Raw genomic sequence first — 12,557 nt, forward strand, 5'->3', positions numbered from 1 at the left:
AACTAGCATAATGTTAATTTGAATAGACCATATGCTAAAGTTTATAAAGATAATATGATTCCTTCAAAAATTTTACACTTTGTTTATATTGATCGAACCATTGTTAATCATCTCTAATTAAACTAACATAATGTTAATTTGAATAGACCATATGCTAAAGTTTATAAAAATAATATGATTCCTTCAAAATTTTGAGATCATATATTGAAAGAAAAAAAAGGCATGGTTAACCCAAACAAAGAGAAAGAGATAGCTCGGTCCACAAACAAGAACCAAGGAGCGAGGTTCTCTACTAAAAGCAATTGATAATTGTAGACTTAAGATTGTGTCTCCCCAAAAATCAAACTTAGTGATGAGTACCTTACATGTCTTTGATTATCGAGTTAGGTGAAAAGTTGTAGAGTCTCGTGAATTTCCCTTTAGCCTTAACCATTTTTAGCCTTTTCCCTAAATGTTTTAAACTAAAATAATTCATTTTGTGTCCTTAAAATCATTCATTTCATGTTATAGTTATAAAAAACTTCCAAACCAGTTTATTTTGGTCCATAATATGGATCCAATAATTGTGTAGATGGATGTGGCTTGAAAAGAGCTTTCCAATGATATATTATAAGCCCAAATCCTTAATATTTACCTCAATATATTACATAAGCTTTATCTTATTATTTATTCTTGAGATATCCAAAATGATTTACATATTTTAGGATCAAAATAAGTGTAACCCGAATTTACACAACCTTAAATTTAACTCATTGCATTGTCTAGGGATGATAATATTGGCAAAAGGCCTTATTGTTATGGCAGGTTACATGGGCCTTAGAATCTTTTGATAAAATTATTAATGTGATTGGAGATAACATTAGGATTCTCTTGCTGTATGAAATGACCTACTTGTTCAAGTATGACCACATCTTCTAAGAGTGGTACATCCTCTTTCATCCCACCTTGATTAACGTACTCCTTAACACTAGGCATATAGTATGTTAGGTCCAAGTCTCCTATGATAAATTTCATTGGTACTTTCACCTTTGCTCCTATCCATGCTGATCTGATGTGAGTTCCCAATTTCTATAACAAAAATGAAAGATGGTATGATGGACGAGAAAAAGATAAACTAGTTGTTATAAAATAAAGAAAGATTGTAAAAAAGAGGGATATATGTATATAAAATGTGAATAAAGTAAAAAAGTATGTACAGACAAATTAAAGAAATCTGTTTACAAAGTAATAGTACTAAAGGCAATTGATAAATTTTTTAGTTAGCGAAATAATCTATGGCAAAAGCAAAATTGGATCTTTTACAAAAATGAATATTACAAAAGTATTTACCAAAACAACTAATTATAAATTTTAATTCCAAAACTAGCTACATTATTGACTTGAAAGGAAATAATTTATTTCTTATCTTCCTTTGAACCGATTTGGTTCACTTTATGGGTTTTTTTATTTAAAAAATAAAAAAGGTTTTTTTTTATTATTATTTTATTTAGTTTTTTTTTTGGGTATTTTAAACTATGACATTAAAATCCCTCGAGAAAAATCACATTTTTTTTGATAATTTTAATGCTGAATGTTATTTTTGGGGTATTTTAAACAGCTAATTATAATGTTGAATGTTATTTTTCACATTAATGGGATTTTTTTTGATAAAAATAAGTTGGGTATTTTAAACTATGACATTAAAATCCCATTAATTTGAAAAATAACATTCAACATTATATTTGTGCACAATTATAAATTTTATAAAAAGTTACAAAAAATAAAAAATCACACAAAAGATTATTTCAAACTCCCAACTCTCTCTAAAAAAAAAAAAAAAAAAACTCTTTTTTTAACACATAAAGATAGAAATATATTAAGGCCTAATGGCCAAAAATTTCTAATTTACTTTTTACTGTGACAAAAGAAGCATTAGCATAAGATAAAACCCTAAAACTTAGAAAGCAAGTAGGAACAAAAAGTCTTGATTACGAATAACAAGAACTATACAACTATTGACCATAAAAACATTTTATTTGCTCCGGAAACAATAAACATCAAAGCTTTCCCTAAGAGTTTATTTGTAAATGGCTTAAATTTTCCAACTTTAAAAAAAATCCTAAGAAAATTAAAATAAACCCAAAAATAAAAATTAAAAAAAATTTAATAAAGTGAACCAAATCGATTCGTTCAAAGGAAAATAAGAAATAGACAATTTCCTTCCAACTTAATAATCTAGCTAGTTTTGGAATTAAAATTTATCATTAGCCATTTTGGTAAATACTTTTGTCAAATTAGATATTTTGGTAAAAGATCCAAAAAATTACGATGAAATCAAAAACTAATTTAATTATATATATTTGTTTAAATCTTGCTAATGAGCACCCCAAGACATTAATTAGATAGCTGATTAATAATTACTCAAAATAAAATTAAGTTCAAGTTGCATGAAAAACTCACGCATCGATTGGTAATTAATGTTAATTATACTTTCACTTTTTGTTATCTTATCTAACACTTATAGATGCTCATTAGCTTTTACCTATGTAACTTTTTAATCTAGATTTAAAAAATTCATATGAAGTTAGTTCAATATTTTCAAATCAAAGTCTAATATACTAGTTTTGAGCAAACTAAGATGTGTTAATGTTAGTAATCAAAGTTTTCTAAACTTAGCTAACAAAGGTAATTGAATTAAGAGGATAGAAAGCGAAACATACAAATTATAAGCACGATAATAATTCAATCCTCCGGTGAAGGCAGTTTGTGTAAATTTGTTAACGTCATAGGTAGCTTCTTCTTTAGACAAAAAAGAAAGAAAAGGAGGCACATCTTTGAAAGCCTGCCCTTTGGGCAAAAACAAGGGGCCTGGATTGCGATTCGAAAAAAATCTCCTAAGCAGTTTTTCAGCACCACCAGCTTCAGCAATCTCACTTTCAATTCCTTCAAGTACCTTTAATTTTAAAATGTATTCAATTTTTTAGAACGGATATATATATATATATATATATATATATATATATATATATATATATATATATATATATATATATATGAGAATAAGTCCATATGTGAGAATTCATACTTACATGAGAACTGATTTAAAATTTAGAACATGTGAGTAAAATTTAGAAAATGTGAGTTAAAATTTAGAACATACGAGTTAAAATTTAGAACATGTGACTCAAATTAAAATTTTGAACATATGAGTAATAATTTAGAATATTTGTGTGAGTAATATGTTTAGAACATCTGATTTAAGAATTAGAACAAGTGATTAAAAATTTATAAAATTTTCTTTATGAAATTTTAATCATATGAGTAAAATTTAGACATCTAATTTAAGATTATGAACATGTGAATAAAAATTTAGAACAAACTGATATAGAATATAGAAAGTGTGTAGACACCTAAAAATGTCTCCCCAAAACCAAACCCGTTGATGAACACCTTTCACCGCCCTTATTGGTCGAGTTGAGTATTTAATATTTGGAGTGCTTAAATTCATGTTCTATCCCATATATTTCATGAACCAATCCAATTTCTAGCTCATTTCCCTAAACCATAACCTATTTTCCACTTTTCGTGTCCGCATCGCAAAACTGAGAGAAACTGATTTTATGGCTATAAAATTTTAATCCAATTATTATTTTGTTGTATAGGCCTTTAAATAAGCTTTCCAAACATATATCATAAGCCCAATTCCGAGCTATAACGAAAAAGATATGAGCAAAACACTAAACTCGGCCTAAAACCGACATCCTTCCACTAAAACGGTCATATCTTAAAATTTACATATCATTTTGACTTTATTTCAATTGGGTTGGAAAGTATACTTGATATTCTTTCCAATGATATATTATATGCCTTATTTTGAGTTACGGATAAAAAGTTATGATTATTTTAAAAACGGGTAAAAAACTGAAATTACCGCGCAGCAGCAAAAAGGCCGCGACGCGACAAAAGCTGACGTGTCACGGGGCTTATTCCCATGACACGGTGCCCATCTTTGTAATTCTGCACAATTTTCCCCCGTGTCACGGGATTTTGCACCGTGTCACGGTGCAATTTCCCGTGTCACGGTGCCCATTCCGTGACACGGGAATATTCCGTGTAATTTCCGGGTACTTTTTACACCGTGATACGACATACTGCACTGTACCACGGTGGACAATGTCGTGTCACGGCATTTCTTCCCGTGTCATGGTGCACATCCCGTGCCACGGGATTGCTCCGTGTTTTCTCCACGTAATCCCTAAACGCGTTTTCACTTCCCGTAACCTAAATATTTCCCGTGTCACGCAAATTTGTACCGTGTCACGGGAAAGTTTCCCGTCTGACGGTGGGATTTCCCGTGTCACGGTACACATTGTTGTGTCACGGGATACTTTTTTAGGGTTTTTATCATTTTAGGGTTCCGTGTGCTCCCTCAGCACATTTTCTCTATAAATATTCCCTCATTTCTGATGTACGGGGGCACCAATAATAATTGTATCTCACCTTACACCAAAGATCATTCTCTTCTCCCTCTTTAACCTAATTTCTAGCCTCCTTATTCTTCCATAAAAATTCCCCTAAGCACTCCAAGGAGTCTATACTTAACCCGAGGTTCCGTCCTTAAACCAAGGCGTGAAAGGTACAAATAATTGAGGGTTTGGACCAAATCAACTCTACTTTTTATTTTATTTAATTTTCATTTACTTTATATTTTTATTGAAGTTACTAACAGTTTATTCATGATGTAGCAATTTAAAGGAACGCGTAGAATGTGAGTAATTGATTAATTTAATTATTCTTATTTTATTTTAATATTGCTAGTATCATGATTAGGGTTATTTTATATTTGATTTGACTAACACTATTATTGTTGAATTTCTTCCAATATTAATGTTTATTCTATTGTTATTATGATCACCATATTGCATATTAAAGGGAATATGTAATTAAAAATCAAGCCTAATAAGATAATTTGGACAACTGGTTTAGGTTCCTTTTAATCTTGTTGATAATTGAAATGATCACGAATATTTTAGAATTATGTGTTGCATTAATATTCAACCAATTTAGTTAAATAATAGTTTGGAGCGAATTAAATATTTTGTTTGTATGCCTTTGAGATCACAGGGATGCTTTTCAATATAAGAATCGAGTAGAGGCCAATACGGCGAATGTGACTCCATGACTCACTTCGTACCATCATCCCCGATCCTCCTTTCGTGGTTCCGAACCATATGGAGTTAGTAATCTCATGGATTATGAATGGGGTGTAACCTTCACGGGTCAATCGTTGTTGCCTATCGTTGTCCCTTATCGTGGTTGCCTTAAATGATCCGTGAACGGTTTACAAGTTCCTTAAAAACTTGTTGGCGGCTCCCTACTTTTCTTTGTCCCTAATCGTTGTCCCTAATCGTAATGTCAATTCCCATTTCCTATGAGTGCCAAGCATATTCACCACATGCTTTTAACGTAGGCGCACTTCGAACGACGCCTACAAAGTGTGAGTAAAGAATTTAGAACATACGAGTAAAAAAATAAAACATAGAATTTAAAATCTGGAACATATAATTAAAAATCTTATAACACACGTTTTAAAATTTAGAACATATATAAGTTAAAATTTTGGAACAAGTTATTTAAAATTTATGACATCAAACTTAACTAATTTATGGTTTAGAACATGTGAGTACTAAATTAGAACATTTGATTTAATTTAGAACACCTAAGGAAAAGTTTAGAACATCGGATTTAAAATTGAGAACATAAAGAGTAAAAATTTAGAACATAAAGAGTGTTCTCACATAAGAAAAACGGAAATTTCACCATATACCACTGAGTTTAAGCTTAATTCACCGTATACCACCAAAAAGTTTCAAATACACCAAATACCACTCAATTACTGTACATTAACACAAAATGCCTTTTTGGCTAACTACCGTTAGTGAGTTGTTTGGGGTAATTTACCATTATGCCCTTATAAATCAAAGTGCCGCCATCAATAGGGTTTACTCCCCCAAACATCACAATTGTGATTCGAAAAAATTTGACCCCCCCATTCCGTCTTTCTATTGAAGCGTCTCTCTGTTCTTCTCCATTATAGTTGAACCTCAAAAAATCAATAAAAAAGCTTTACACTTTCTACGATCAAAGGTAGATGTTGCTAGTAAGACAGTAATTACGGGTTTTTCGTTTGAACACATACGCTAGTTGGTGCGTTTTGAGAGAGAGGAAGTTGATCGTGAGTGAATTTCGCTCCTCATTCTTACCTGAGCTCGAATAAGCTTTCTTAAGGTATTGTTGTTCTCATCGATTTGTTTTTCGAGCTCTGATTTTGTTGTTTTTTTGCGAAATTTAGTTAGGGTCAGGGTTTATTCTACAATGATTATGTTAGTTTGAATGCGTTGCTAAAATGTCTGAATTGTTGATTAATTTAGGTTGTATTAAGTATGATTTGTTGCATGTGAATTGTTTGGAGTGTGATGTTAATTGTTGTTGTTTATTATTCATTTTTAGGATGAGTGCAGTGTGGTTATTAGTTCGTTCCCCAAATGGTACTTTTGATGTTAGGGTGGATGACACTAATTATAAGACTAATTTGATGGAGTTGGTTGAGTATATGTTCGAGGATTCAGTGAAGCAGAATGTTTTCCTCCCTAAATACTTCACTTTGTTAGTGAGTAAACCCAGAACTAATAGTAAGTTAGAGTTAGTTGATGATGGCAATGTTGAAAATGTGGGAGTGGAATAAAGGGAAGGATGAAATAGAAGTGTTCATTGAAGAGACTGAAAAACCATATGTAGTGTTTCAGACTGCAGAATCTAGTTGGGCAAGAACTTTGAAGTTGAGGGCTGACAAAATTAAGCAGGGGGAGGAAGAGAATAGGAGAAATGCAGAGGCAGTTGAAGCTTAGGAGTACCTTAAGGCCCAAGGACCATTTACAGTGGTTGTAGAGGTCCCTGTTGTGAATGCAGATGAGGATAATCTTAAATATGTCAGGGTATTCAACAGTGCAGCAGCTGATGAGTCATTTCTAGGAGATTCTCAACCTGAACCCTCTTAAAATGAACCAAATCAACCTCAACCTTCACAAAATGAACCATCAGCACCCAAAAAATCTTCAAGAAGGAAAAAAGTAACTCCAAGGAAGAAAAAAACCTAACAATCACAGTCCACTCAACCAAATGAGCCTACATCTCCAACACCAAATGTTTCCCAAGAACACCCTTCTCCACCACCAACACCAACACACCATGCTTCACCAAGCAACCCACTTATGCATAAATCACCACCCTAACCCAGGCAACCAACACCACCACCACCACCACCACCATCACCAGCACCTCAACCATGGTAGCCAACACCTCCACCCCCACCACCACCTCAACCAAACTCAGCAGCATCTAGTTCTGCTGGTAAACCAAAAGAGAAGACTAGACTTAAACCAAAAGAGTGGAGGGTGCCAAGAAGCACAACAAACAAGTATGGTCTTGAGGTTGACAAAAATAAAAGAGGAGGAAGGGAAGGGAGTACCAGGAGCAAAAGACCTGTGACTGTTAAGGAGAGTGATGGTGAGTCTGATGCATGGCCTTCTAATGACTCAGAAGATGATGACTATGAAGTTTCTGAAGCTGAAGATGATTTGGATATGGAGTTGAACCTTGATGATCAGTATATTGTGGAAGACGAAGATCTAGCTGATAATATTCTAGAGAAGACATTTGAAGATTACTTGGATAGGCCTCATGTGTTAGACATGATGTACAAAAATGGCAAGGTTTGGTCTAACTTACCATTTGGTTCAATTCAACATGAACCTTGGTTAATATTTGAAAACAAGCAATAATTTCATGAGGTGTTTAGAGATTTTTGCATACAAGAAGGCTTTGGGGTGACAGTTGACTATGATGACAACTATAGATATATTGCAAAGTGTCTGATTAATGACTGCAATTGGAGGATTCATGCAACAGTCCTTGTTGATAAAGTCAGCTGGGCAATAAAGAAGCTAGAAGGGGAGCATACAACTTGTGGGAGGTTGGAAGAGAACCCTATGGTTTCTTCAGCATGGCCTTGCAGACATTTGATGCAAGACCTAGAGGCAAATCCAGAGATCCATGTTGATTCATTGCAAAGAATGTGCCTGGAAAGGTATAGGATCCAAGTGAAGCTCAGTCTGTTTTACAAAGTGAAGTGTTTAGCCAGGGAGCAAATACATGGTGGTTTTGTCCAGTCTTATGCTCTCTTACCAAAATATGCTGAGATGATTAAGGCCACAAATCCTGGCTTATATGCTCCCATCACCTGGACTGACAGTGGGGTTAATGGTGAGAAGTTCAAGGCATGTTTCATCTTCTTTGCAGCTTAGGTGAAAGGCTTCTTAGGGGGTTGCAGACCCATTAGAGGCATTGATGGTGCACACCTCAGTGGCTATTACAAGGGAATCATGCTCATTGCAGTTGCAATTGATGATAATAATGAGATTTTTGTAATAGTTTATGGTCTGGTTGATACAGAGAGTATAGAGAGCTGGACTTACTTCATTAGAAACCTAAGGATCCTATTTTCCCAGTATGGATATGAGAGGGATGACTGGACTTTTATAAGTGACAGGATGAAGGTTAGTGACTCACTATTTTATAATTTTCTATGCTTTTGTTTCATATGTTAATTTCCATTTACTAATTTTGTGTTGTTCATTCAAGGGCGTTGAATCATCCATCTTTGAGGTGTTCCCAAGGGAAACTAGGAGGGTATGCTGTCAGCATGTGTACTCTAACAGCAAGACTGCTAGATGGAGTGGAACATAGTTCCATAAACTTTTCTGGATTGCTTCCAATGCATATGTGTATGACAAAGCAATGTCAAAGATAAAGATTTATGATGCAAAAGCATTTCAGTACCTGACAGACATTGAAGAGCAGTGGAGTAGGCACAAGTTTGACACAACAGTTTGATGTGATCATAACACAACAAACTTTGTTGAGTCATTCAACTCATGCACAAAGGACAAGAGAGATTTGCCTGTCTTGACTTTACTGGAAGGTAACATCTAACCCTTTGTTTGATATGGATACAATTGATAAGGAACATATTATGATGTTTGGTGTTTTTTTTGTTTTTTTTTTATTATTTTTTTTTTAAAACTTAAACCAGCTGTAAGGAATTGGTGCATGAAAAGGATAGGTTCCAGGTTTGACACAACAATAGATATGGACCCTAAAGAGCTAACAGAGTATGATAAAGGGGTTTTGGAAAAAAGAAGTGAGGAGTCTAGGTTCTGTCATGTGACAGCAGCTGGTGGTGGGGAGTTTGAGGCGAGGGATGGGCATGTGAAGTTCCCTATCATACTGCAGACTATGACCTGTGGGTGTGGGAAGTGGCAAGGGTCAGGGATACCATGCAAGCATGGTCTAAGGGTCATCTACAGCCAAAGACTCCAAGCTAGAGATTTTGTGTCACCATAGTTCAAGGGGGCTGCTTACAAGCTCACTTATGCAGACCACATCCATCCCATGGCTGATCCAAGTCACTGGCCAGCACTTGATGTGCCTGAGATAGCACCACCAACTCTCAAAAGAGCTGCAGGTAGACCAGCTAAGCAGAGAAGGAGAGCATCTCATGAAGCCAGAAAAGGAAAGAGGCACAAGAGCAACAAATGCAGTATGTGCAAGGAGTTGGGACTAGGGATGGCAACGGATCCGGATCCGTCGGGTCTAGAAAATGAAGACCCGGATCCGGATCCGTCGGGTCCGGATCCGGGTCCAAAACGGGTCCAATATATTTTGTCTAATTTTTTGCAATAAATGTAATGTTCGGGTCAAAAAAAATTATTTCAAACTTACGTTGTTGGTTATTAAGTTCAACCCAAAATTAACCAATTTCTACACTCATATTTTGAATTAAAATTATAAACAACAAAAAAAATACGATGTTTCATATGAGCCAGTGAAAAAACAACGATGATGTATATATTATGAGCATCCAAAATTCATCTCTTCAAAGGGTTAATCTTTATCATTACTAACATTATCAACATTTTTAATAAAGAAACAAACAATTTTAGTTTTTTCTAATAGGAAAAATAAAAAACAGGTCCACGGATCTGGATCCGGGTCTAGGGCCCAGACCCAGATCCAGATCTGTTTTTGTCAGCAGGACCCGGATCTGACTCGGATCCGTCAGGTCCAAAATTTAAAGTCCCAGATCCGTGAAAAACGGATCTGGATCCACGGATCCGGGTCGGGTCCAGATCCATTGCCATCCCTAGTTGGGACACAATGCCTTAACTTGTAAAGCAAGAAAGGAAGCAGGAAGACAAGCAGAAAATGCAGCATCCAGTTTACAGCAAGGCAAAGGAAGGGGGAAGAAGAGAAAGGCTGCAAATTAGAAACCTTGAAGCTGCCAGAAATGATGTAAAAATTTTTGGGAAAAACTTTTATAACTAATGTGTTAAGTGTCATGTTTTTTGGACAAATTGTAAAGTACTTGGTGTAAGTACTTGGTTTAATTGGCACAAACTTGTTTTGTTACATTTCATGGAAATGTACTACAACTATTGCACAATCATGTAGACATACTTTTTTTGAGCACAAAAACTATGAATTATAATGCATATTACTTTTTGCAATGATACAATCATGATACTTATTGCACAATCATTAAGGAAGTGTTCAACGACTAGTTTTTTGAAAAAATTTACCGTTTTCAAAAAATGGGTAAATGATGAAATATCTTTTAAAACATGGTATATGGTGAAAAAACTTTTGCATAAAATGGTACACGGTGAAATGGTAAATTACCCCAAACGGCTCACTAACGGCAGTTAGCCAAAAAGGCATTTTGTGTTAATGTACAGTAATTGAGTGGTATTTGGTGTATTTGAAAGTTTTTGGTGTATACGGTGAATTAAGCTTAAACTCAGTGGTATATGGTGATATTTCCGTAAGAAAAATTCTCATACAAGAAAATTTCTCACTAGAGTCTTTCCCTATATATATATATATGTGATAATGCAATTTTAAAATAGTGACAATTGGGTTAGGGACTTGAATCGAGGGATATAAGTGAAAGGTTATATCCTTTATTTAAATCTCGTTTGATCAACATTATTTTTGTTATATCTAATGTAATTCACACTCCTTTTTTTTTCATCCTATCCCATCTAAAGTAAACGCACAATCTATTTTTTTTTTTTTTTTTTTTTTTTTTTTTTTTTTTGTAATTATTTAATGTAAAGATGTCAAAAACTTAGTCAATCTGAGAAACCGGTCTATAACATATAAACTCAACTTGTACCCGATGAATTGGAATAATGGAGTGAAACTTATGAACTATTACCAAATCCAAACCAACTCGATGTTAACCGGCAACCTACTTGACCCGATGAACTCAAACCTACATTCGATTTGATATTAACATACAAATATTTAACCTAACAATGATCTAAATTGAATTGACACCTAAATAAATTACAACTTGAAATTGTTAGTTACCCGACACAACTTATTATTGATCTGACCTATGGTGACTTGCTTGTAATTCAATCTTATTTGACTCATGATTGTTAACTCGACTAGTCATTGACTAGACCCATTAAAGACATAAAACTAAAACTCAACTTGGCCTGTTTTATTACTAACCCTGGCCTTAACAAGTTTAACAAATGATTTTACCTGAGCTTATTTGATTTCAATGTAAGACAATAGAGCTCTTTTATTAATATAGATTTTAATTTTAGGTTAATAATATATTGTTACATTTTGTTCATATCATGACTATGCTAATAAAAAAAAACTAATAATAAAGGGTTTAGTTTTTGGTCTAAGTAGATTATGTGAATAATGCAAAAAGTCAACATGAGGCTTTTAAATAAAAAGAGGGAGCACTCCTTGTAAGCTATCATATAAGTACAATAACAAATTTATATTGTTTGGTCGAAATATAAAAATGTGAAGTTGATTCAACTTCCACTTGTCCCAAATCATCAAAGATTGACCTAACTTAAAGATTATCTAGCTCGATAAATTTTTGACCCAAACCTTACATGAACATGAAATTATCATCCATTTATTTTCCTCAAGGTTGACCTTGTGCAACCCTAACCTAAAAATGAACCCAACTTGAATTTTACTTGAAACGAAGCCGACTTGCAATCGAAAGGGTCAAGGACTAAACATAACCCATATTGAAATTGACCCAACCCTAAACCTAATTTGGGTGCTAAATGTTTCTGACATGACCTAATCTGAATTTGTTTTAATACCTAAGGTGAATCAACTTAAATTTGACTTGAATAGTGAATTGATAGCTCTTTATTAAATTGTATGTAAAGTGAATATCTTTTTTTTGTTTCCTCATGTTAAATGATTAAAGCCCAAATATAATGTTTATGCTAGTATACATTAATAATTTTTATTTTTTTAAAGACTTCTATTCTAGATATGATTATTTTCCACCAAAAAATTAATTGAGTTTATTATAACAAATTTTCCTATATAAAGCAAGTGAATGGCAAGGCCCAAAAGCTAGTTTTGTAAAGTATCTATATTTAGATAACTAGTTTTTTTTTTTTTTTTTTTTT

At 33.6% G+C, this 12,557-nt stretch overlaps 1 pseudogene; it reads right to left on the reverse strand.

Moving 5' to 3' along the window:
- Nucleotides 1-816: 816 nt before the first annotated feature.
- The window catches only part of LOC145632906 (epoxide hydrolase 3-like), a 76,181-nt pseudogene continuing 64,440 nt past the window's right edge, over nucleotides 817-12,557 (reverse strand).

This window comes from Chenopodium album, chromosome 5, assembly GCF_948465745.1.
Source record: "Chenopodium album chromosome 5, dcCheAlbu1.1, whole genome shotgun sequence".
Lineage (NCBI taxonomy): Eukaryota > Viridiplantae > Streptophyta > Magnoliopsida > Caryophyllales > Amaranthaceae > Chenopodium > Chenopodium album.